Genomic DNA, 24,334 nt, shown 5'->3' with positions numbered 1-24,334 from the left:
TTTGTTTCACTTCTTTGTTCTCTCTGCCCAATGCGAGCTTTTCTTTCTGAAGAACTTCCATCTTTTTAGTCAGTTCAATTAGTTTTTCCTCATTCTCGTCGGTGATGCTTAAATCCTCCATTGTCGTAGGATGCCTACAAAATCACAGAGAAAAAACAGTAGGAAACAATATATATATATATATATGCACATTTGTTTTGTTGATTAATCCACACTTAATTCTTCCAAGAAAAAAGAATAATTGGAGATTCGATTAATGCGTCAACTTAACCGTCTTTTCAAAATGATCGTTGAGGTCACGATGATCTATTTTAAAATATACTTATTTTATAAATTAATAAATACAAAAATATTATACTAATATAAATATAAATTTTTAAAATATAATATAAATATTATACTAATATATTCACTAAAAACATCGTTAAAATTGAAAATAAATGATTAAAAGTTAATTTTTTATATTCACTAAAAACAGATTATCTTAATAATTTATTTACGTTCATCTTACTATCTTAAAAGAATTTAAAAAAATTAAATTTTTTTCGCTAAATATAATGAAGCTTTAACTTATATAAAATAAATAACATTTATTATTATATAGAGAGAGGGGGTTAAGATTCACTTACACAATGTAAAACATTTTAGTTTTACACATATTTAAGACCGTTGGATGTGTGATATTATCCACTTACATTAATGTAAAACTAAAAGTTTTACATTTTTTAAGGACCGTTGGATTGAAAAAAATCAAAAGCTGAGATTAACCCATTATTTTTCAATGAATATCTTTTTATTTTCTAATATTAATCTACATATTTAATTTCTCCTCCTTTTAACTATCCTAAAAAAATGCAAACTTTTGAAAAATCACCAATATCATAAGAAATTAAAAAATCATTAATAATATCCTAACTGTAAAACTAAAACTTTTGATTTCCGGTAAATATCTTCTCTATTTGTTCAGGGTTTTAAAAATTCATCAATATCATGTGAAATTAAAAACATTATTAATATTACATACTCTTGGAAATTGTACATGTAAGAGAATTCAAGTATTAATGGTATTTTTTTACCCATTGAACAATTTCACTGATAAAGAAAATAATATCTTATTTAAAAAATTGAATTTAAACAGTTTTATTTATAAAATATACATGTAATTAATAACTAAAAACATTCTCAACCATAATTACTCAATACTTTTAAAAGAAGGAAAATTTTAGAATAGATGTCAAACATTAATATTCACCACTAATTTTTAAGGTAAACTTTATCAATGGACATTGAACTATATCAAAATGATCATTTTAGACACCAAACTTTCCAAATTATATAATAGACATTAAACTTTTGTAACAGCCCCAGACCCATATGGGAGACCCAATCCGATTCGAAGTTTCACATTAGGGCCACTGGAGCGACCCTCAGTAAAAATTCAGGAAAAATAAATTTTTTTGTTAAACTATTTCAAACCGTAAAATAATTTATAAATAAATTGTACAAGTTCATAAAACATTTATATATCAGAACAGAATTCAAATATACGTAACATTAAAGCAAGCTACAAACTCAATATAAAAACAAATATGGCCTATATCCCCCCTAATTATACAGGTATCGTACTTTGCAAGTGACACCAATGGAACTCCCATACTGATGCCAATACTACACAGGATTGATTCTTTAACCTGAAATGGTGAGTAACAGAGTGAGCTTTGAGAAAGCTCAATAATACAGAACTACCAGATGATGCTAAAGGACAAATAAATATATGGCAAAGCATAAAACCTTCATATTGACCCATGCTTAAACATGTTCTAGTGGTGAATTGAGGTTCATTAATTAAATCTTTAGGTAACAATTAAGAAGCTTATAGTTTAGAGGAAACATTTAGAGAGACAAATTCAAAAGATGGAGTTGGGGAGTCTAGTGTGTTCCAACAAAACTAGAAATAGTAGTTTATCTTAGGAAAACATATTTTTAAAAACACAGTAATACCCTCCAACCGAACATCGATATGCAGTTCCCCAGAACTGCATCCATAATTTCGGGTGCACCATAAAGGTATTCAGGAACCTTACATCAGAGTTATTTATGATTCAGATATAAAAAAGTGTTTTCATTACTCGACCATCATGGGCATTTTAGTCATCACGATTCTTGAAGAATCTTAGTAACTTAATCCATTGAGGAAAAAATGATGATTTGTGATATTCAAGATTTATATCAAATTATCAAGATTTTGAGTCAAATCAAATTAAACAGATCTCAACATCACGATACTCACCAATCATTCGGACCGATATCCTTCAGAATATTCACGTCTTAATAGTAATTGCACTAGTTGAACTGATCACCTTCCGAATTTATCAATAAACTTATCTTGAGGAAACGAACAAGTATTCCGGTGGAAAATTTTTTGTATTCCTGTAATATCCCAAAATTTGGTTAGTGGCCAAAATATAAGTTTTGAAAGTTTAGTGACCAAAGTATAAAAGTGAAAAATGTTTAGGGACCTAAGTGGTAATTTTCCTAAAATTAAATTTTACTTCGTAAATAGATAGTTTACATTTGAGAGGGGTTTTATGAAAATCAGATTCTTGATACGAGATTTATGTTAAAAACTAGAAAATTGTTTAAGTTCGATAAAATTCAGTAATTTGGATCAAATAGAAATTTTGAGAAAATTTGAAGGATTCTAAATTAGGATTGAAAATATTATTTCCAAATTTTGAAATGATGGAAAATAATATAAACCATTGGATTTGAGGATTTAATTTCATGTTAAATTTGGATTGTTGGATGGCAACATTACAAATTTTGGAAAGTTGCATGGACAAAATGGTAAAGGGTGAAATATGTTTTTAATCTTTGACTTTTGGAAGATGATAAGATTGATGTGGCTTGGTTTAGTGGTTAATATGGAATTTCATTAAGGGTAAATTTGTCTTTTCCCAATTAAATGAATTTAATATTCATTTCAGCTTAAATTAAGAATAAATTAGCATGAAATTAATCTAAAATTTCATGTAAGCTTTGTTTATCTTTCTCTCCAAGCTGTGAACCTCTCCTTAGGTAAGATAAAAATTCTTTTCAATTTTGAGCAATTTTCTTAGGCTTTTGGATCTTGCCGTGAAATAGAAAATTGTTTTACGAGAAAATTGCTATCTTTTGGTACCATTTATGCTTGCTAATCTTGCTTTATTTCAAAGATCCCAAATTCTAGGATTTATGTTCATATTAGGGTTTATGGAATTGATGATGAATCTTGATGTTTTTGATATTGTAGATTCATTTCCAAACTTGTTTGATGATTAAAACATGTTCAATCCTCCTAGAAATGCATTCTTAAGTTTTAGCCAAACCCTAAAGTTAGTGGAACTTTGTGTTTTGATGAAATTTGATTAGTTCTTTGATTGTAGAGATTTTATAAGGTTGGATCGAGGTTGATTTCATGCTTGAATCGAATCAAAATTTAGTAAAATCATGAAGAAAAAAAACCTTAGCCTTGAATTTTTGAAGTATTTGACCTTGGCTTAAATGGATGGGAAAACTTTTGGAAAAATTATTAAGGGTTGGAAATGATGTAGAAAGTATTCTACAAGCCTTAGAAAAATTTGGGACCATTTAGTAATTTTTGAAAAGTTGGGGGACTAATTTGGTAATTTTAAAAAGTTAAGGGTTTGTTGTGTAATTGTTCAATAACTAATATACTATGCTTGAAATTTTTATTTTTAAATTGAAATTGATGTTAGAATATAAAATATGATCATTTTAGAAGTTAGGAAAGTTTGGTATTTTATATGAAAAATTTGAATAGTTTGGGGTGCTTTAAGATAATTATTCATTTTATATGGACTTGGATGGAAATTCTTTCAATGCTGGGATTTAGTATTGAAATTTAAGTAGGTAAAATGGTGAAGGGGCATTTTATATAAATTGGAAAAGTTGGTGCCAAAATTTAAAAGAATTCACAAATGGGAAGTAATTTGTTATCGAATAAGTTTCAAAAATATTGTTAAGGATTGTTTTTATTGGATTTTATTTATGTTATTACACTACTAACATAAGATTTAATATGTAATGGTGACTTTGTACAGATCGTAACTGACTTTGTACTCGAAGCTAATCGATTAAAAAAAGAACCAGTTGAAAGCTTAGTGGGGCTAATGTTTTTGCTATATATATAAAGTGTCAATGTGAGTGCAATGCATGCATGACATTATACATGGATGTTTTATGCATCATTGGAAAGACTTGCGATAAGTCTACCTTGTTTATATCAGCATGAAATTTATGTCATTCATCATATTATTGACATATCCTTAAAATGTCAAGATTGAAAATATAATGCATTGATCATTCATATTCGTGATGATATGACATGGATGATATTTCGGGTATGAACTTTCCAATGCTAAAACCATATTGATATACATTGCCATGGATGAATTAATTCAAGACTAGATGTCCAAGTATGTTATTGAGGTTCAGTGGTATTAATGGCATGTCATAGAGTATAGATACTACAAATTTAAGTAGGACTAGAGTGTCTAGCGAAGGCACATGGTATAGGTCATGTGGTAGAGGTGGGTATATGGGCTAAGTCCCGCGGGCTACCTGTTTAACCCGTGGCCCATGCGGGTTTTGGACATCAAAAACTGAAGCTCATTTAAATTACGAGCTTTTTAGCCCGAACCGTTAAACCCGCGGGTTTAATGGGTATAACTGCGGGTAGCCCACGAAGCCCGCAATAGCCCGCTTAATTTAAATTTTATAAAATCTTAGAGAAAATAAACTTAAAGAATTTTATAGAAAAAGAAAATAAATTACATATAAATATGATGTTACTTATAACCATTGTAGTTCTTAAATTTATTAGGGAATTTGTCATAATTCTACTGTTGCTTGATATTTTTTTTCATTTACAATGTATCAAATTATTCTTCATTTTAAAAAATAAAAGTTACAAGATTTATATAGTATTTTAGTCTTATAAAATTACATCATTATCACTTTGGTATTTAAAGATTTTTTTATTTAATTTTGACCTTTATTTTTTCATGAAGTATGTTATCCATTTCGTTCTTTAATTATAAAAAGTCACGTGATATTCTAATAATATATCACATGGCATGTAATATTTGGATTAAAAATAAGAAAGAAAAGTAAAAGAAAAAATTGAAAACATAATTTTCAACTTTTAAAGGCTTTTAAAAATAAAATTTGTTAGATTTGTATAATGTTTGATTTTGTTGAATTTTTCTGTTTGAATTTCTGCTTGTAGACACTTCTTTGTCTTCATATTATAGCCTTGAATAATCGTGTTTTATAAAAGTATAATGTGGTTATTGTTTTATTTGTTTTTCAATTTGGTGATATAAGTGAATATTGTTTTTTTTAATTTGAGTTTAAGTAATTATATCGTTATATATATATATATATATTAATGATTAAAAAAATAAAAAAATATTATTTTATAATCATTTCTGACTATTTAAAATAAAATTTAAATATTATTTATTATTTTGACGGTGTTACCTTCCTTTTCAAGTTACTGGGTCATTTTTAAAGGTATAGCAAGTTAGAACATTATTTTTTTTATTGCATTTAAAGCATTTAAATTATTTTTATTTAACGGGCCACGGGTAAGCATGTTTAACTCGCAGATTAAATGGACGGGCAACGGGCCTTAAAATTCAAAACCGTTTATGATTGCAGACTTTTTAAAACGCTCCGTTTAAGCCCGCACCGTCAAAACCCGCAGACTAAACGGGCGGGTAGCCCGTATACCCACCTCTACCAGGTGGGCAAGACCCGACCTCAGCACTACAGTGCATTATTAGGTGAGCAAGGCTCAACCTCAGCACTACTGTGCAATATTTGACTCCTACATCGGGTTCCTCATAGATTAATATTTTGGACTATGGTTTATTGGAAATATTTTATAATTATTATTATGTTCTTGTGGCAGTATGAGGGAAATGCATTTAAAAGTGATCATATCACGCTGTTGCTGACATTTATTTTATGCATGCGATGTATTGCACAAATTAATAATTTTAAATTACCTCATTAAGTATGTACTTAGCGTGTGATGATTTTCACGTGTAGGTAAAAAGCAGGAGTAGGAGTAAGGAGTAATGAGCAACTCAAAGCATCGAGGAGTATATTATAGTATCAGTAAGACATCCTTCGATGTGATTTTAACTTAGTGGCATATATTATATAAATGTCCTAGTTGCTCTGTTAAATCATTTTGGAACCGGTTTGTAACGGCTAAACTAAAATTGCTTTATTATGCTTTACCATGGTTAGTATTACCCAATACTACTATTATTATGGGATATATTTTATATTAAAATATTTTTAAATATTATGTGACGGTTTTTATGTGACTTAATATTTTTAATAATAACTAAATTTTGGAAAAACTAAAAGATTTTTTTTAAATCATTTTGAGGTGGAAAATATTTTAAATAACTAATGTGACATATATAACATGTATTGGTATAAGTATACAGGTGGTAGGTGTTACAATTCCAACAGTAACTCGATTGACCAACATGCTTGGGTCGTGCTCCAAACCTTAAGGGGGTGGTACAATAATTAGGTTTATCGGTGTTTCTAGAATTATCCAATGACATCCACTTATTTCCAAGTCATGCGGGTATTTAGGTTATTTCAATACTCGAGATTATCCTAGTCATTTTCGAGTTTTAGAATATTTTGGTTGTTTCAAATAATTCGAATTCATATAGTACTTCCAATAAATTGGTCTTCAGGAATTTATTCTAAAATCAGAATATTTGAGTATGTAGCGATCTCGAAGATAAGAAATCAATTATCAAAATTTTCCAATCAAATCATGAATTTAATCTATTAATCCGTAATTATATCAAGACATGAATTTGACAAAACAGGCTTTAAATTCAGATTTAGAACGTTGAATAACATAAAATAAAACTTTTCAAAATAATTTCTTTTAATTTTTTTGTCAAAGTTAACGGTTAACGCAATCAAATATCAAAATTAACTTCGGGTAGGTTAACGATTATATCAACGATCAAGTCAACAGTTAGGTCAAAATCAACGGTCTAGAAGGCCAACGGTTCGGTCTACCTGTTTGATTGGACCGACCAATTCGGGCGGGACTGATTCAGAACGATTTGGTCTAACTAGACTGGTTTCTAGAATGGTCGAAGCTGTTGGAACTACCCTCACGAGCAGGGAAACGACTGATTACTCCTCTAATATTAACTCAATAAAATCAGTCCAAATCCAAACCAAAAATTCAGCCAAACGCGAAGAAATAATTGAAATAAAACGATCGAAAAGCTTATCCAATGGCAGATAATGAAAACCCGACAACGGGGAGATGAAACCAAATGGGTTTTGATCGAAAAGTGGCGAGGAGTCTAGTGGTCGGGGGGTGAAGCAAACGGAGGGTGAGTTCGACCATAAATCGCGAAAACAACTTCGGGATTTTTAATTTTTAGGTGAAGCTTTCGACTGATCCTCACAGCGAAAGACAGTAAGGCTCAGCGAGTGGATCGATGGGCTATGATCGAACGAGGGAGGCACTTCCATGGGTGAGGACTGTAACGATCACCGGAAAATGTAGACGGAGATCGAAGATGGGTTCTCGAACCTTCTTTCTCCATTTTATGACGACAATAACGAGTTTGGGAAATCGCAATCGAATTTAAGGTAGCAAAGGGTTGTCGGAGCGGTTGGGGGTGGCGTTGTACACCACCACTGACCGGAGGTGGGTGAAAGACATTGAGACGATTGATTTAGGCAGGGGTTAGGATTCTGGGAGCTTTGAGTGTTTCATGAATAAAAAAATTGTTCTTGGGTGAAAAAAAAGGAATTATAAAATCCCAGCTAAATCCACTTAAAATTATTTTCTATCATTTCTTATCAAATACAATAATCTAGTCTAATTGGCTTAGTCACTTTTCTGGAGGGCAAGGGTTCAAATCCTTTGATCCATAATATTTTATTTATTTATTTCAAAGTTATAAATTGATGGAACAATCATAACTCAAGCCCCTAAACTATTCAAAAGCTCACACAACATATCTCAATTTCCAAATCTAGCAATTTGATCTCTCAAATAATTACAAATTACTAAGGGTGCGTTTGGTTCACGAAATTTAAGATTACCAGTGGGAATAAAATATTACCAGGGAATAAGATTACTGGGAATGTTGTATTTTGTGTTTGGTTGGTTTACCAGGAATGTAAGATTAACATATTTGGTTAAAGGAATAAAAGATTATTGGAATGTATATTTAATCAAATTCTCCTTATTATATATTTGTATAATATTACAAATTGTAAAATATTTATATATTTTCTTTAAAAAATTAAATTCATAATATTTATATAATTTTTTTACAAAATTAAAAATATAAAAAAAGGTTTAATGAAAGGGTAAATTTTTTTAACCCCTGAACTTCATATAAAATTTTAATTATAGACTTTTTTTGTAAATCTAAAATAATTTAAGGATAAATTTATAATTTAACCTTCATAGAATTTTTATTATTCAATGACAAAAGAATGATATTTTTGAAAAAAAAATTAAAGGCATTTTAGTCCAAAACGTCGGTAATGTTACAATACCTAAAGGAAGGGAGGTAATGACATTCCCGGTAATATACCCCAAAAAATCTACTATTGGTAATAAAACATTACCGGGAATGAGATTCCCGACCAACCAAACATAGGAATATGGGATTCCATGATCTTTGAGTGAAGTGATTTTGGAATGATTGTGCTTGATCAATCTTATAATTTGAATTCTGATGCGTCATTTGAATCAAGAGAATCTTTGCATATGCATCTTATCATTTTTCTTCTCTTTTTCCTTTGTTTTTGTTTCTCTTTTTTATTTTCTCTTTGCTTTTTCTTTGTTTTTCTTTTTTTCCTCTTTTTGTTATGATTGGATCTTCACACTTGGCATTTGGTTCACCTTTTGGTATCTCCTTGGATTGATAACTTTACTCATGTAAGCAGATTTCTTCCACCTTGCCCCCTAGTGTGGAGGGTGATCCTTGGTTAGGGTTGAATTAGAAGAAAAATACTATAGGCTCAAAAGTGGACACAATAGATATATATTTTCTCCTGTTGTGAATAGATAAAGAAAGAAAGTCGTTTATCATTTCATACATAGAAGTCTTCACATAAGAGGTATCCTAGGGGGATAGATTTTCAGGATTAATTTTATTCACATGAAAATAGTGTAATTAATGCATGATAGAGTTATTTCGAATGAATTCTTCTTTCTTCTTGCTCCCACCAGGTCTCAAAGTTCAGGCTCCCTGCGAGATACCCCAAGTTGACAAATGAACAACTTAATGCCTTGGGTTTTAATGGTATAAAAATGTCAATTTTGAGTCTAAAAAGACAATGATGTGACATTATTGACCCAAAGAAAGGTATGGGTATGACTCTTTGTGCATCTAAAAGATAAAGGCAATTTTCAAAAGTTTCAAAGGTGGTAATGTCAAAATCTGGTCTTTTGGTACTGACCATGAGGTATTTTGGGTAAAGAATCAAGGTATTTTATTTTGGGGTTTTAGACAGGATAATAGAGGTCTAATCTTGCCATATGTCAAAAATCTACAATTCTTGAAGAATTAAAAGAATATTTAATTCATTTAATATTCGAAGAACTAAAGATTAAAAATCGTTCAATTATTCCACCTTAGAAGGTAGCATAAGTTCAGCCGTTTCAAAGATTAAGAAAACATGAAAGATCAAAAACATGTTCAAACAAAATAATGCTCTCAGTGCAAATGGTAGATGCAATGCCCCCTTCTTCGATTGCCCATTCCCCTGAATCTTCCTATGTGGTAACTGCATACAGCTTCAACATCGTAGCCCTTAGGATATGAGACTCTTTTCTCAGATCATCCTGGCAGGCTTAGTCCTACAACCAGCTGATCAGGCTTCCACTATATTGATTTCAGAGTTTCCTTTTAATTGTTAAAATCTTGCTTCCATATGGTGTCATGTGGTTAAGACCACAACATCGAATCTTCTATGAAGAAATTTCATGTTCATGAAAATGCTTAAAAATGAAATGCAGATGCAAAATGCATGAAATGTTCGAAGTATTGATCCGAAAACATGTATGTTATTATAAATAATCTTTATTGGAACAAAAGTGTTTTATCTTTTAAGAGACAAAAATATCAAAGATATATTCTTACTAAATCCTCTAGACCCCGAACGGCTTCTAACAGGTTGACTAGTCCTCTGTCTTTGTCTCTCACAGGTTGAATACCCTGTCGAACCATTCTGACTTCTATGGCTGAACCGTGCAAGTTTTGAGCTGCTTTTCGTACTTGTTCCAAGAAGTCTCGAATGACTGCATCTCTGGCTTTCGTCTTTTGTTGAACTTGTTCCCGACGAATACGTCATTGGGCCCCTCTATCGAAAGGATATATCTGAACCTTACTTGCTTGCTTTTTGAATTTGTCAACAATGGCCTCCAATTTCAGCTATCGTTTTATCATCCTGCTCTTGCTGTCTTTGAAGGGACTCTCCAAGTCAGTAGTTTTTTTCTCGTCTTGCCCCTGCAAATTTTGTCAACTCAGAAGGTTGACTTTTGATGTGCCTGGTGCAAATCCCAGTCTGTTCTGAATCCTTTATAATACAGTAGTGTGTCATATTCTTCGATTACGGGTACCACGTCTTTTTGGTTGAACTATCTTGAAGATTGTCTCCTTGACCATAGCCGGACCTCTACGTTTTTCACCTCTTGTATTACAACTCCTTTGTCCATTAATGCATATTATTTACGTTTAATGAACACGTTTTTGGGGATCAACACCTCTTTTGAATGATGCGAATGATGAAAGTAAAATGAAAGAGAACAAAAATGAAAAGAGTTAGTGAGGTAAGGATAATAATCAAAACAATAATGAACATAAAAATCCTACCCCGCATGATATCTACCCCCACATGCTTTAATTCCTACCCGAACATGATCACTATACCGCAAGTTGATTTTGAACTAGTCCTAACCGCATAAATTTATAGTTCACATGCTTTGAACATGAAATAAAGCAGGAAATAATCAAAATAACCTAGTATTTGAAATGAGGTTTTGAGGTGGGATCTAATTCCTCGCAGTCTCCTGGTTTAGGTTCTAAAAAAATATACTCGAGTTCTCATTGTCGGTGCCCCTTGGGCTTGTCAGACTCTTAGTACTAAGCCCATTATAAGCTTATGTGGACTAAGTTAAACTCGAGATGATACATTCCCTTATGTCTATGCGGTGAATAAATTCACAAGGAGACATAAGGTATATGAATCCCGAAAGTTACTTACTAGGACTATGCGGAGAATAAATTCTCACGAATGCGTCGCTTTCGTCCCCACTTAAAATGGTTCGGAGCTCAAGTATAGAGCCTTATAAGAAAAAAGTTAACAATTTGAAATCATTGAAAAAACGTCAGTACAACTATTTATTTGAAAAATAATCAAAGATAAATAATTGGAATCGAATAAATAAATTAAAATTAAAATTTACTATTTTCGCTTAAAAAGACAATCGAAAATTAATTCTAGCCTGACTCACTTACCTGAGGTCCCCAGCAGAGCTTGCAAGGTGTCGCGCCCGTCTTTCGGGCGGGCCCAGAATTGGGCTTCGACTTAAGAAAATGGTTAGAGTCACTACCGATCATTTTAAAACGATATTTAGGTAAATCGGACACCATCTTACCTGATCTGTGTTTTACCAGAAATATGTCGGGTTCGGGAGTCGGTTACAGTCAAGAAAGGATTAATACACTTGAACTGTCTTTTCGGTATCAAATAATTTGTCAGTTATCTTAATTGCGAAAATTAAAAATTAAAATTAAAATTTAAAAACCCGATTCAAATTACTTACCTTTAATTGGTGAAAATATCTCTAAAAAGTCAAAAATATTAGATAAAAAATATTAAATAAATTAAAGGAAAAAATAAAAAAATAAAAAAATAAAAAAATAAACGAAAAGAAAAGAAAAACCAAGAGCTACACACGTAGCGCCAGCTAAGATATTTTCTTCACAAGCCAACAAATTAACATACAATCTAAATTTACATGTTCAACCAAAAATTGCCTCCCACGTGCAAGTATGACCGGCCTGTGTTGGCTTATAGTCAGCTAGAACATGAACCAATTTTCCATAGTTTAAACCATGGACACCACAAGCTCCCAAAAGCTTCACAAAAGTAAACTCATTTGGAGTAACCCCGGCCTCGACCATATCGACATAAAGTCGCAAAGCCTGACTCCATCGCCGAGCTTGAATGCAAGTCCCATACTCAAACTCTCCGAAAGCCGAACATGAACGCAGCACTATCGACAACGTAAACTCATTCGGGCATTGCCCAGATATTAGCATAGAATCGAAAACTCGAAGGGCCATTTCATGGTTTCCGCTCTTGACATAAGCCGATAGGATCGCAGTCCAAGACACGACATTTTTTTACGGCATTTCATCGAAGAAGTGGCGTGCCTTGTCCACTCCAAAGCATTTAACATACACAGACAAGAGGGTGTTGTGCAAATATAAATGGCGTTGAAGACCCAGTTTTATTATGGGACTGTGAATGTACATACCTTCTCTGTAAGCGTTGGAGTTGCAGAATGATAAGATTCTTGAACATGTTTTTCCAAAAGTGTTGTTGCTTCGCTTCTGTTAATGACCCTGTTGGCCGTCTTGTAAAGCATAAACATTAATAATATGGAAGCAAATTCTTTAGGGGAGGGAATTGAATATTCTGCTTATTCAGAACTGGAGCTTTCTTGTTTCCTTTTGCTGCCCAGCTTTTCTCTCCCTGTTGCTCTTTTTATAGCCTCCACCATGGTACGTAGGTTGTAGGCAGTTTATTAGAACTGCATTAAGCAGTTACTTGAGATCCCTTAATGTGGTTCCACAATCCCACTATGCATGTTCCTGTGACAGTTCCATTTTGGGACGTGGGATATGGGGTTGAACGGGTCATACAAAAATAAAATTAATAGTACTAATAAATTATTATAATATTATATATATATATATATTTAGCCCAATAAAAAACGAGTGTCTACACAAGGTTGTTGATAAATGCAGTGGAATGGCTTCGGTTTCCCTCGAACTTTTGCTGTATGCCTCTTCTGCATTTTGCCTTTCTTTCAAGGACTTGAGGCTTGGTTGCTCTTTGGGGGCAATGGTATTGGAATGTACAATAGTGGACCTGCGAATTCATAGGATTCCAGTTTTAACCATCAGATTAATGTGCCAAAAAATTAAAACACTATGCAAACAACTGGCTTCAATAGAAGGTAATGTAAAAAATGTTTTACCAAAAACAAAAAGGAAAAACAAACAGCCGATCAGCTGGGTGTGAGCTAACATGGAACTCTCAAGAGAGCCAAAAAAGGAAAGGTTAATCCTACCATTGGATATGATAACCCATAGGAGAGTTGTGCAGAGAAATTGCCTTAAGATTTTACATAAAGATGGCATATGAAGATTGCATCAACCGGGAGACAAAAGTGTTTCAATAATATCATGATGAAACTAGTGAGGCAAAGAGGGCATATGAGGATTAGTTAGGCATCAACGGGAAGATAAAAGTATTGCATATAATATCATGATCAAACTAGAGAGACATCACTGGGAGATAAAAGTATCATATAATATAATGATCAAACTAGTGAGGTATCAAGCGAAGATAAAATATTGCATATAATATCATGATCACACTATATGCTCACCCTTATCCCATCAGATTAGCCAAAAACATATTTATGAGAGAACATTGCCCCTACCTGAAGCTCTTTTGAATAACCTGACCTTTCATTAGTTTATGCATAATTATCAAGCTCCAAAACCTCATTTCAACCTGGTATTTAACTACTTAGTTGCATATGAATTTCTCCCAAACTCATATATCCGCTCAAAAATCCGAAACTAGAGGCACTAGGAATGAAAAGATGAGAGAATCTTTAAGAGATGCACGTTAGTTCAGCATTTGGTATTTTTCAAAAGCTTTATTTTCTTTCCTCATTTTTCAACTCTACGGGGCAATGAATGGAAAGAAAATTACATTTTCATTTTTCCATCTTTCCTACAAAGCACACCAATGGAAAGAAAATATTATATTTTCCATCTTACTACTTTTCTACTCCTTTAATTCTTCATCTTCCCCTCGGAAGAGTTTTTCCACTACAAAAGGAGAAGCTAGGTTTCATTACAATAATTATAAATGCATGAGTAGTATTTTTCCGGAAGCCCACAAGCACAAGTTCAGGCATTGACAGTAACAAGATTGAAAGTAAAAGGTAGAGTATTATATCTGCCTTGGAATGGAAGCATGCTTTCTTTCGAGTGGAATAACTGGTGCACTTTTACCACCATTTTCCTCAAGATGTGCAAACTGCTTTCTGAATTGATCAACCGCACTGCATAAAGAACGATACGTTAGAAAATAAACATGTAGAAGCAGAATGATCACTAATGAACTTGATGTAAGTTTAAAAATAATGAGTTAATGATGTAGGGGATCCGAGACAGATGATGCTGAGATACCATGAGTTGGTAGATCAGTACAAAGGCGGGAGTTGATTGTGATAAGTTCCTCATTGGAGCCGTTTTGAGTGTGTTTCAGTCTTTCAGTTCCATTCATATAGTCTTTCAGCTGCTGAGGATGGTATTCCAGTATTTCGCGGAAAATTACCTCTTGTATATCATCTTTTGTGACCCTTCGCCTCTTGAATTCCAACTCCATCTTTGTAATTGGCTGACAAGAAGGCTCCCTCTCAACTTTTGTCAGCCCCTTAAAGTAGGGATCGGCAAGAGCCTGAAACATACCAAATCAAAAGATGCAATAATTATAAATCCAAAAAACAATTGATGTCATATATGTAGAAACTAAAAGAAAATTTGCAGCAACAAATTGTCAGAGAAAAACCAATACTCTATGATAACAACAAACCTCTTCAGCTGTTGGCCGGTCTTTTGGATCATAAGCTAGCAACCTTTGCAGTAGACGTAGAGCCAAAGGATCTGCATTTGGAAATTTTTGTTCAAATGGGATTGGTTGTTTGTTTTCTCATGCTAGTCAAGTATCTCCTTGCCTTTTCATTTTGAACCTGTGAACAAGAAGAAAAATAAGGAAGTTAACAGGTGTCACATCTTTATGATCAAAAAACCGCTCAGAAGTCTAGATGTGCGTACTCGAGATATTGTATCTAATGAAGGCGTACCAACCAGATCAGTCATCAAATCCAGCTGGTGAACAACATTTTTCCCAGGAAAATGTGGCTTCCCAGTTAATACTTCGGCAAAGATGCACCTTATGCTCCAGATATCAATTGCAGGTGTATACTGCTTTAATTTGAGGTAACAAAGACAACAATAGAAATTAGAAAATGAACAGAAAGACCATGAAGCGTCCATTCCAGGTAAGATAAACGTTAATAAAGAACTTGTAAATTAAAAGAAAACCCATCATGGAGCAATCATTTTCAAAGTAAAAAGAGCATGTATAAAAAAATGAAAATGAACAAATATCCATTGGGAAACACTTGATCTTGTATATTGCTAAAACACGAGAGGGTACATAGGATGAAGGATACCATAACTTGCATGCTACATTAAATATTTTTTCCAAAACCAAATTGGAGTTTGATGAAAACTCATATGGATAAAGTAAACGACAGCACCATTTCTTACAAACTTTAATTATTCATTAAAATTTGAACAGTATGAAACTGGAAATCACATAAGTACTAGCAAAATTAATGAGTTCAATAAAGATTTGGAAAATTCATATTAGCGCAAAGATAGATATTTTGAACCATTCATTTTGGATATGCCCGTCAAACCAGAGAAAAAGCAACCATTTCATGAAATAAATTGCTACAGTATTGCATGCTATGAAAATCTTATCAACCTAATAATCCATCAATATGCATTTTAGAGAAAGCTTAAACACTAGTTGGGCACATCTGTTAAAATAACCACACTTTTAAATTCACCTTTTGATCCAAGTTAAAGAAACTAGTAGTACATAAGAAACTGAATATCTAAAAAGAACATTGCATGCACCGTAGAATGGAGTAAGCTTTATAGCATAAAATGAAGCATAGATCTAGCTTCAACCAATATAAGCTCATAAAGGGAATAAACAAATCACATGATTTTAAGTTTGCAGAGTTCCAAACTTTAATGGCTCTGTATGAGGACCCCTTTACCTTGGAGAAAAAGGATCCACAGAGCACTAGAGCTCTATACCATCTGGTAGCAACATAATCCTAAAAACGTCCAGCAAAAAGGTCCAGAAAAATCAGCTCTTTCTATGTAACGGATGTAGACAACAATTAAAATATGAAAACATCAAAGGATAGTTGTTTTAATTGGCATACCATCCAGAATAGCGTCATAGGTGTATCATGAAATGCAACTCTAGCTAAACCAAAATCACATATTTTAAGTTTGCATTTGCCAAAATATTATTTGGTTTTAAGTCTCTATAGTAGACATTTGTGTTGCGGAATACGGCTATCGGATAGAGCAAAGTCGCAACTGATAATTTGAGAAAATAAAAATGAAGATAAAGAAGACACAAATTTTACGTAAAAAACCCTTAAATAATATAGGGTAAAAACTACGTGCAAAGGTAGAAGAATTTCACTATGAGAAAATAGGAATTACAACTTCTCTCGATCTAACAAGGAGAAAACAATGACAATTATCTCTTGATAAAAAGGAGAAAACAACTCTCAAGAAAACTCTCTAATTTCTCTAGTATTGGGAGAAAGCTAAAATGATTTGGGATGGTTTTGAAGCTAAATGGGATAGGGTATTTATAGTTGAAGCTTAAGGACTAATCTTGTAAATATCCTAAAGTACAGGGATTAAATTACAATTATCCCTTTAGCAAATTTCAACAAAAGTTGTTGTGCCTTTCTTCCAATATTTTGATGCATTTAATGCACCACCGAAAGCCACCAAGAATTGCTTAAATTTCAACAATTATTGGCTGCCAAATTGACTTTTAACAATCCCCCACTTGAAGATTTGATTAGAACAATCATATCTTCACACCATTCTTTCTATATTGTACCTTCATGTTGCTTACGTTTCTGACAGGCACTGGAGGATCGACACTAGGTAAATTTATCAGCATTGATCGCATTCGGCATGAAATATGCTATGTTGTCTTTGGTATGGATCTTCTACATATCTACCGTCCCTTCTTCCACCTTTTCACGAATGAAATGGTACTGAACTCGTATGTGCTTTGTCCTTGAACGAAATGTTGGACTCCTTGCTAAATGCAAGGCGCTTTGACTGTCACAAAACAGAGATACATACTCTTGATTGTGCCCAAGCTCCTCCAATTGCATCTTCAACCAAATTGCTTCTTTACTGGCTTGTGTAGCTGCTACATATTATGCTTCTGTTGTAGATGTAGTCATAACTGACTGCAATTTTGAAACCCAGCTTACAGCTCCACCAATATCTTTGAACACATATCCTGTTGTAGATTTGTTTTTATCCAAATCCCCTGCATAGTCAGAATCGACATACCCATTGATAAGTAAGTTTGAACCTCTGTAACATAATGCAACATTTGAGGTCCCTTTGATGTATCTCATGATCCTCTTTACTATATTCCAATGCTCTTTGCCTGGATTTGCCATGTACCGACTAACCACTCTCACTGCTTGTGCAATGTCTGGTCTTGTGCATATCATAGCGAACATTAAACTTCCCACTGCCGATGCATACGATACTCGAGACATCTACATCCTCTTTTCTTCACTGCTAGGACTCATACTGGAGGATAATTTGAAATTAATAGGAAGAGGGGTAGAAATTGGCTTACAATCTTGCATGTTGAATCGTGACAAGATCTTTTTCAAGTAATTCTTTTGTGAAAGCCAAATCTTCCTATTACTTCTGTCTCGGTGAATTTGCATCCCTAGAATCTTCTTTGCTGATCCCAAGTCCTTTATTTCAAATTCCCTAGCCAGTTGTGCCTTCAATTCTTCAATATGATCTTTGTTGGGTCATGCAATCAACATGTCATCCACATACAACAGCAATATAACAAAATTGTTATCATCAAACCTCTTGAAATAAGCACAAGGGTATGCATTAAGTCTATTGTATCCAAGGCACATAATGAAGGAATCAAATCTCTTATACTAACACCTCGGCTCCTGCTTTAGACCGTACAGAGATTTGTTCAACCTGTAAACCAAGTTCTTCTTTTGGTTTTCTTCAAAACCTTCAGGTTGGAGCATATAAATATCTTCTTCAAGATTTCCATGAAGAAAAGTTGTTTTAACATCTAGCTGCTCTAGATGCAAGTTCAATGTAGCACACATTGTCAAGACTACTCGAACTGTTGTTAGTCAAACCACAGGAGAAAAGATTTCATTGAAATTAATACATTCTTTTTGAGCATATCCTTTGACCACCAATCTTGCACGATACCTCTCAACTTGATCATCACCATTTCGCTTGATTTTGAAGACCCATTTGTTACCAATTGGCTTCCTTCCTTGTAGTAGTGACACAAGGTCCCATGTATTATTTTTATGAAGGGCTTCAATTTCTTCTTGCATCGTCATCATCCACAGTGAAGCATCTAAGCTATTTATTACCTCCTGGTATGTTGATGGCTCACCGTCCTATATTAAAAGGCAGTATGCAATATTTCCTTCTATAACATAATATGAGTGCCAATTTGGATGTCTTCTCAAACGATCTGATTGACGAGTTGTTGGAGCTTCAAAACTCTCTGGTTCTTGTTCATCATGTGTTGGTTCTGCTTCGGAAGAATCTCCTTGTTCAACCTCTTTTTCCACATGTATCTATGTAGTCTCTGACTTTTCAGTGCTATTATCTTTTTCTTTTCTTTGTAGTTTATCTTCTACAAAGATAACATCCCTGCTGATGATCACTTTGCGGGCAGTGGGATACCACAAGCGATACCCCTTTACACCATCAGCATACCCCAAGAATTTGTATTCCCTGGATTTTTTTATCCCATATCTCCTTAGATGTCTTCTTCTCCTTAATGTTTCATCTACAATTTCCACAATGAGAAATTTCTCCCACTGAACTTTTTAATATCAAATTTTGTTGCCATAGCTTCTAATACGGATAGCTCCCACTATTTCACTATCGTGAATAGTTCTCTGAAACCTTCAAAGAATGGGTAATACCTTCTTACTTTCTTATGTTGGAGGATCCGCCTTTTGGTGGCAACCACAAAGACAATAAGTAGATATTGCACACTCTAATCTAGCTCTTGATACTAATTGTTGCAAAATACGGCTATCAGATAGAGCAAAATCGCAACTGATAATTTAAGAAAATAAAAATGAAGATAAAGAAGACACAAATTTTACGTGAAAAACCCCTAAATAATATAGGGTAAAAACCACGGGCAAAAGTAGAAGAATTTCACTATGAGAAAATAGGAATTACAATTTCTCTCGATCTAACAAGGAGAAAACAATGACAATTCTTTCTTGATAAAAAAGAGAAAACAACTCTCAAGAAAACTCTCTAATTTCTCTCGTATTAGGAGAAAGCTAGAATGATTTGGGATGATTTTGAAGCTAAATGAGATAGGGTATTTATAGTTGAAGCTTAAGGACTAATCTTGTAAATACCCTAAAGTACATGGATTAAATTGCAATTATCCCTTTAGCAAATTTCAACAAAAGTTGTTGTGCCTTTCTTCCAATATTTCGGTGCATTTAATGCACCACCGAAAGCCGCCAAAAATTGCTTAAATTTCAACATTTGTTGGCCACCAAAATTGACTTTTAACAATTTGGTGCAACCAAATGATCAAATATCAGATACATTTTGCACTCTACAAATATAATCTACCCTGTCCACAGCACAAGACATCAATGGCATTGTAAAAAAATGGGAAAACAGAAAACAAAATGAAACATGAAAATAGCAGCAAGAAACATTAATGCATGCTACAAGACGCAGCTATAACCAAATATGAATATAACTTAAAGGATAAAAGGTTTGCTGAAATTTGGAAACAACCTTTGGAAACTTAAAAATAAGAAAAAATAACCTCATTGACCAAAAATGCCTTATAATATACGATTTTAACCAACTTTTTTTGGATTTTCCAAAATGACCAACTAAATCGCAATGCGATCGATAATTCGCAACGCGATCTCCGGTATCGCAAATCAGTTTCCAGATTCGTAACGTGAACTTGGACTATCGCAATGCGAACTTGGACTATCGCAATGCGAACTTCGACTATCGCAATGCGAATATGTAAATCGAAATGCGATATGTAAATCGCAATGCGATAGTCGACTATCGCATTGCGAACTTGGACTATCGCAATGCGAACTTGGGCTATCGCAATGCGAACTTCGACTATCGTAATGCGAATATGTAAATCGCAATGCGATAGTCGAAGTTCGCATTGCGATAGTCCAAGTTCGCATTGCGATAGTCGAAGTTCGCGTTGCGATAGTCCAAGTTCGCATTGCGATAGTCGACTATCTAATTGCGATAGTCCAAGTTCGCGTTGCGATTTATTCCAAATTCGTTGCGATAGTCCAAAATCGCAACGACTGGTGGTATTGCATTTGTTTCTTAAGAATTTTCTCTAAAAGATAGTATTCGCGCGGGCGTGTCGAAGACACGTATTACCACGACCACAACCACGACCCGACCCGAGACGAGACGGACGACGACGGCGGCGCGCGAGAGTCCCCCTTGTTCTCTATCACTCAACAAGGAAGTGGGAAAGCCAAGCCTTAAATACCATTCCCAATAGTGTTTCCAATACTATGTGGGATTGAGCATTACCAACACTTGTTTCCAATACAATGTGATTATTCAGGAAACAATTAACAATCATGCACCTTAAAACAACTGAATCAAAAACCAATTGCATTAGTATTATACGATTAAATATGTCATAATTAAAAGTCAATCTACAATCAATCACGATTATTGCAATTTTAAGCAAAACATTCAAAAATAATATCACTATTTAAGGCTCAATCCCACATAGTATTGGGAACAAGTGTTGGTAATGCTCAATCCCACATAGTATTAGAAACACTATTGGGAATGGTATTTAAGGCTTGGCTTTCCCACTTCCTTGTTGAGTGATAGAGAACAAAGGCGACTCTCGCGCGCCGCCGCCGCCGCCGTCCGTCTCGTATTGTCTCGTCTCGTCTCGTCTCGAGTCGTGTCGTGGTCGTGGTCGTGGTCGTGGTCGTGGTCCGTGCGAATACTATCTTTTTAGAGAAAATTCTTAAGAAACAAATGCAATACCGTCGTTACGATTTTGGATTATCGTAACGAACTTGGAATAAATCGCAATGCGAACTTGGACTATCGCAACGAATTTGGAATAAATCGCAACGCGAACTTCGACTATCGCAACGAACTTGGAATAAATCGCAACACGAACTTGGACTATCGCAACGAATTTGGAATAAATCGCAACGCAAACTTCGACTATCGCAACGAACTTGGAATAAATCGCAACGCGAACTTGGACTATCGCAACGAATTTGGAATAAATCGCAACGCGAACTTCGACTATCGCAACAAACTTGGAATAAATCGCAACGCGAACTTGGACTATCGCAATGCGAATATGTAAATCGCAATGCGATAGTCAAAGTTTGTGTTGCGAATCTGGAAACTGATTTGCGATACCGGAGATCGCGTTGCGAATTATCGATCGCATTGCGATTTAGTTGGTCATTTTGGCAAATCCAAAAAAAGTTTGTTAAAATCGTATATTATAAGGCATTTTTGGTCACTGAGGTTATTTTCTCTAAAAATAAATGGACTAGATGAAAATATTTTCCAGCAAAACTTTTACCAAATATCATTGCATAATTGGTGGAGTTTGACAAAAACTAAAAACAAACTGTAGCTAGCATTAAAAAGATCAAACATCAAAGAGCTTATTTCGGACAACTTTATATATAATTATCAAAATTGATCAACACAAATATAGCTATATACCAAGTTAAAGTCTCAGCAAAATGCAATGGAACCAATATAGACTGACAATTATCAGTGTGAATATATTTCAATGCACGAAGTAGCTGATAAAGAAAAAACTGGTAGTGTTCTCTAGTCAAGTCATCTTTAGCTTGAATAACTTGATGAAGATCTGACTCCATGAGCTCAAAAACAACATAAATATCTTTGAAGTCCCTACGCGATGGAGGCAACAATATGTGTTTAATCTCAACAAAATCTGGATGCCGTAGAAGTCAGAGCAGCTGTATCTCGCGAAGAATTTGGGCAGCATCATAAAGATGCTCAAAAATATCATGTATTTTCTTTATCACCACCTTTTCACCAGTATGGGTGTCAATTGTAGAGCACACAACACCATAACTGCCTTTTCCCATAATCTTAAATCTGATGGCATCCCCATATTCAGAGAAAAAGTCCATCTCGGTTGAACTCTGGGGGATAAAAGTACATATAAGACAAGATTGCCAAGCATATAATTTTTTTCAAAAAATACAAGGCACATAGCTCAATATGACCCGACCTCATACTTGACACATGTAACAACATGCATATCTGAATCATTCAAATTAAGCACTATCAAAAAGCACTGCATTTGGCTCAAAACAAAGATCAACATATATAATATTGGACAAAAACAAGAAAAACAAGAAAGAGTACAAAAATGTCATCAATGAAGTAACCCATCTTCAACTCATTAGTGTGTGACTGTATCTACCTGAAATAAAACAGAATAATAAAACCCCCTATAGCTAACCTACAATTTCCTTCTTTTCAATCACAATATTGCCATACAGACATTAAACTCACCGTCTAAGCATTAAACAATTACTTTCAGCTGAGGAAACCAATAATAAAAAAAGACAAATTAAAACTTTAAACGCAATTATTTATGTATATATAATCAAGTTTCAGACTGGCAGCATAGCAAAAGGTTGTAAAAGAAGACAATCTTATTGTACTACATTAACGATAAAGGAATCCAATTCCCTACTTTCTACATATATAGCGGCAGAATCCAGTTAATCAAAGCCTGGTAGAAGAGGGAAGATGCAGGGAAACTAAAAATATATAATATATTATCAGAAAAATAAAGAAAAATGGACTTAAAATGGATCAAAGAGGAGTATAAAGGCATTATTTCAATATATAACATTCCAGAAAAAGAATGAAACTCACTTATTCCAAATCAAATATGCATTAAATTTATGTTATTTTATCTCTCCCTCCCTGTATTCGAAACACATTTCACTAACTTAATTTAACCAAAGAGGAAAATATCTCAGGATAAAATCATTCCTTTTGGTGACAAGAATATCTCCCACAACCAACACGGCACAAAACACAACAATCCCATATTTTCATGTCTCACCTAACTACCCAACATAACACCTCAAATTGGTACAACAATTTGTCAATAATCACAATTGTTTTAATAATAAGACAAATAAACTCCCAAAACACAAAAAAAAAGGTAAAAAAAAAGAAATGAAAAATCACCTAATTTTTATTGGTATTAATTTTAATTTTAAATTGATATTAATTGTGATCATTTATCTTGATAATATTAATTTTGATACGCAAATTTTACTTGCTATTAATATTGATAATTAATCTTGACTTAATATAAATTTGTGTCATTAATTTAATTTGTAGCAAGTTAGCGATTATGGATGATTAAGAAAAGATTAAGAACGAGGAGATGATAAATTGTAATCTCAATGAATATGACAAAATAGATAACCCGGATAGTAAAACTTATACTGAATAAGCACAACTTGGATCTAATGTCAATGATGCTAAACAAACATACGATAACAAGACCTTTGATTACTTCATCAATGAAGATATATGGGACAAGATTGGAAAGGAACTACAAGATTATGATGAAAATGACATGGATATGTTTAAGTGGAAGCCGTTGGAGGATTGTGTTGATTTCTACTATATTTATGCAAAAGTTAAAGGTTTTGGGGTTCAAATGAGTTCAACAGTAAGGAGTTAAAGTGCAAGTCATATAAGTTCAAAGAAATAGGTTTGTCAAAAAGAGGGATTTAGACAGAAAAAGTGGAAAACTTGCCTAATAGAAAACGTGAACCAAAACCAATGAGTAGAGTTGGTTGTCAAGCTTTTATTAAATTCAAATTTAATGAGCAATGTCAATTCTGAAAAGTTGAGAAATTTCACGCATATCATTGTCATGAAATGGTAAAGCCAACACAAGTGTCATGTATCAGGTAAATAAATATGTGATTATGTTGTATTTTTGC

General features: G+C 33.5%; 1 pseudogene; it reads right to left on the bottom strand.

Annotated features, from left to right (window-relative positions):
- LOC120212258 lies at positions 1-22,642 on the bottom strand (annotated as a pseudogene).
- Positions 22,643-24,334: the final 1,692 nt, after the last annotated feature.

This window comes from Hibiscus syriacus, unplaced genomic scaffold (assembly GCF_006381635.1).
Source record: "Hibiscus syriacus cultivar Baekdansim isolate YM2019G1 unplaced genomic scaffold, ASM638163v2 tig00000724_pilon, whole genome shotgun sequence".
Lineage (NCBI taxonomy): Eukaryota > Viridiplantae > Streptophyta > Magnoliopsida > Malvales > Malvaceae > Hibiscus > Hibiscus syriacus.
Note: the sequence above shows the minus strand (reverse complement) of the source record. Positions and strands in the feature narration are given on the sequence as shown.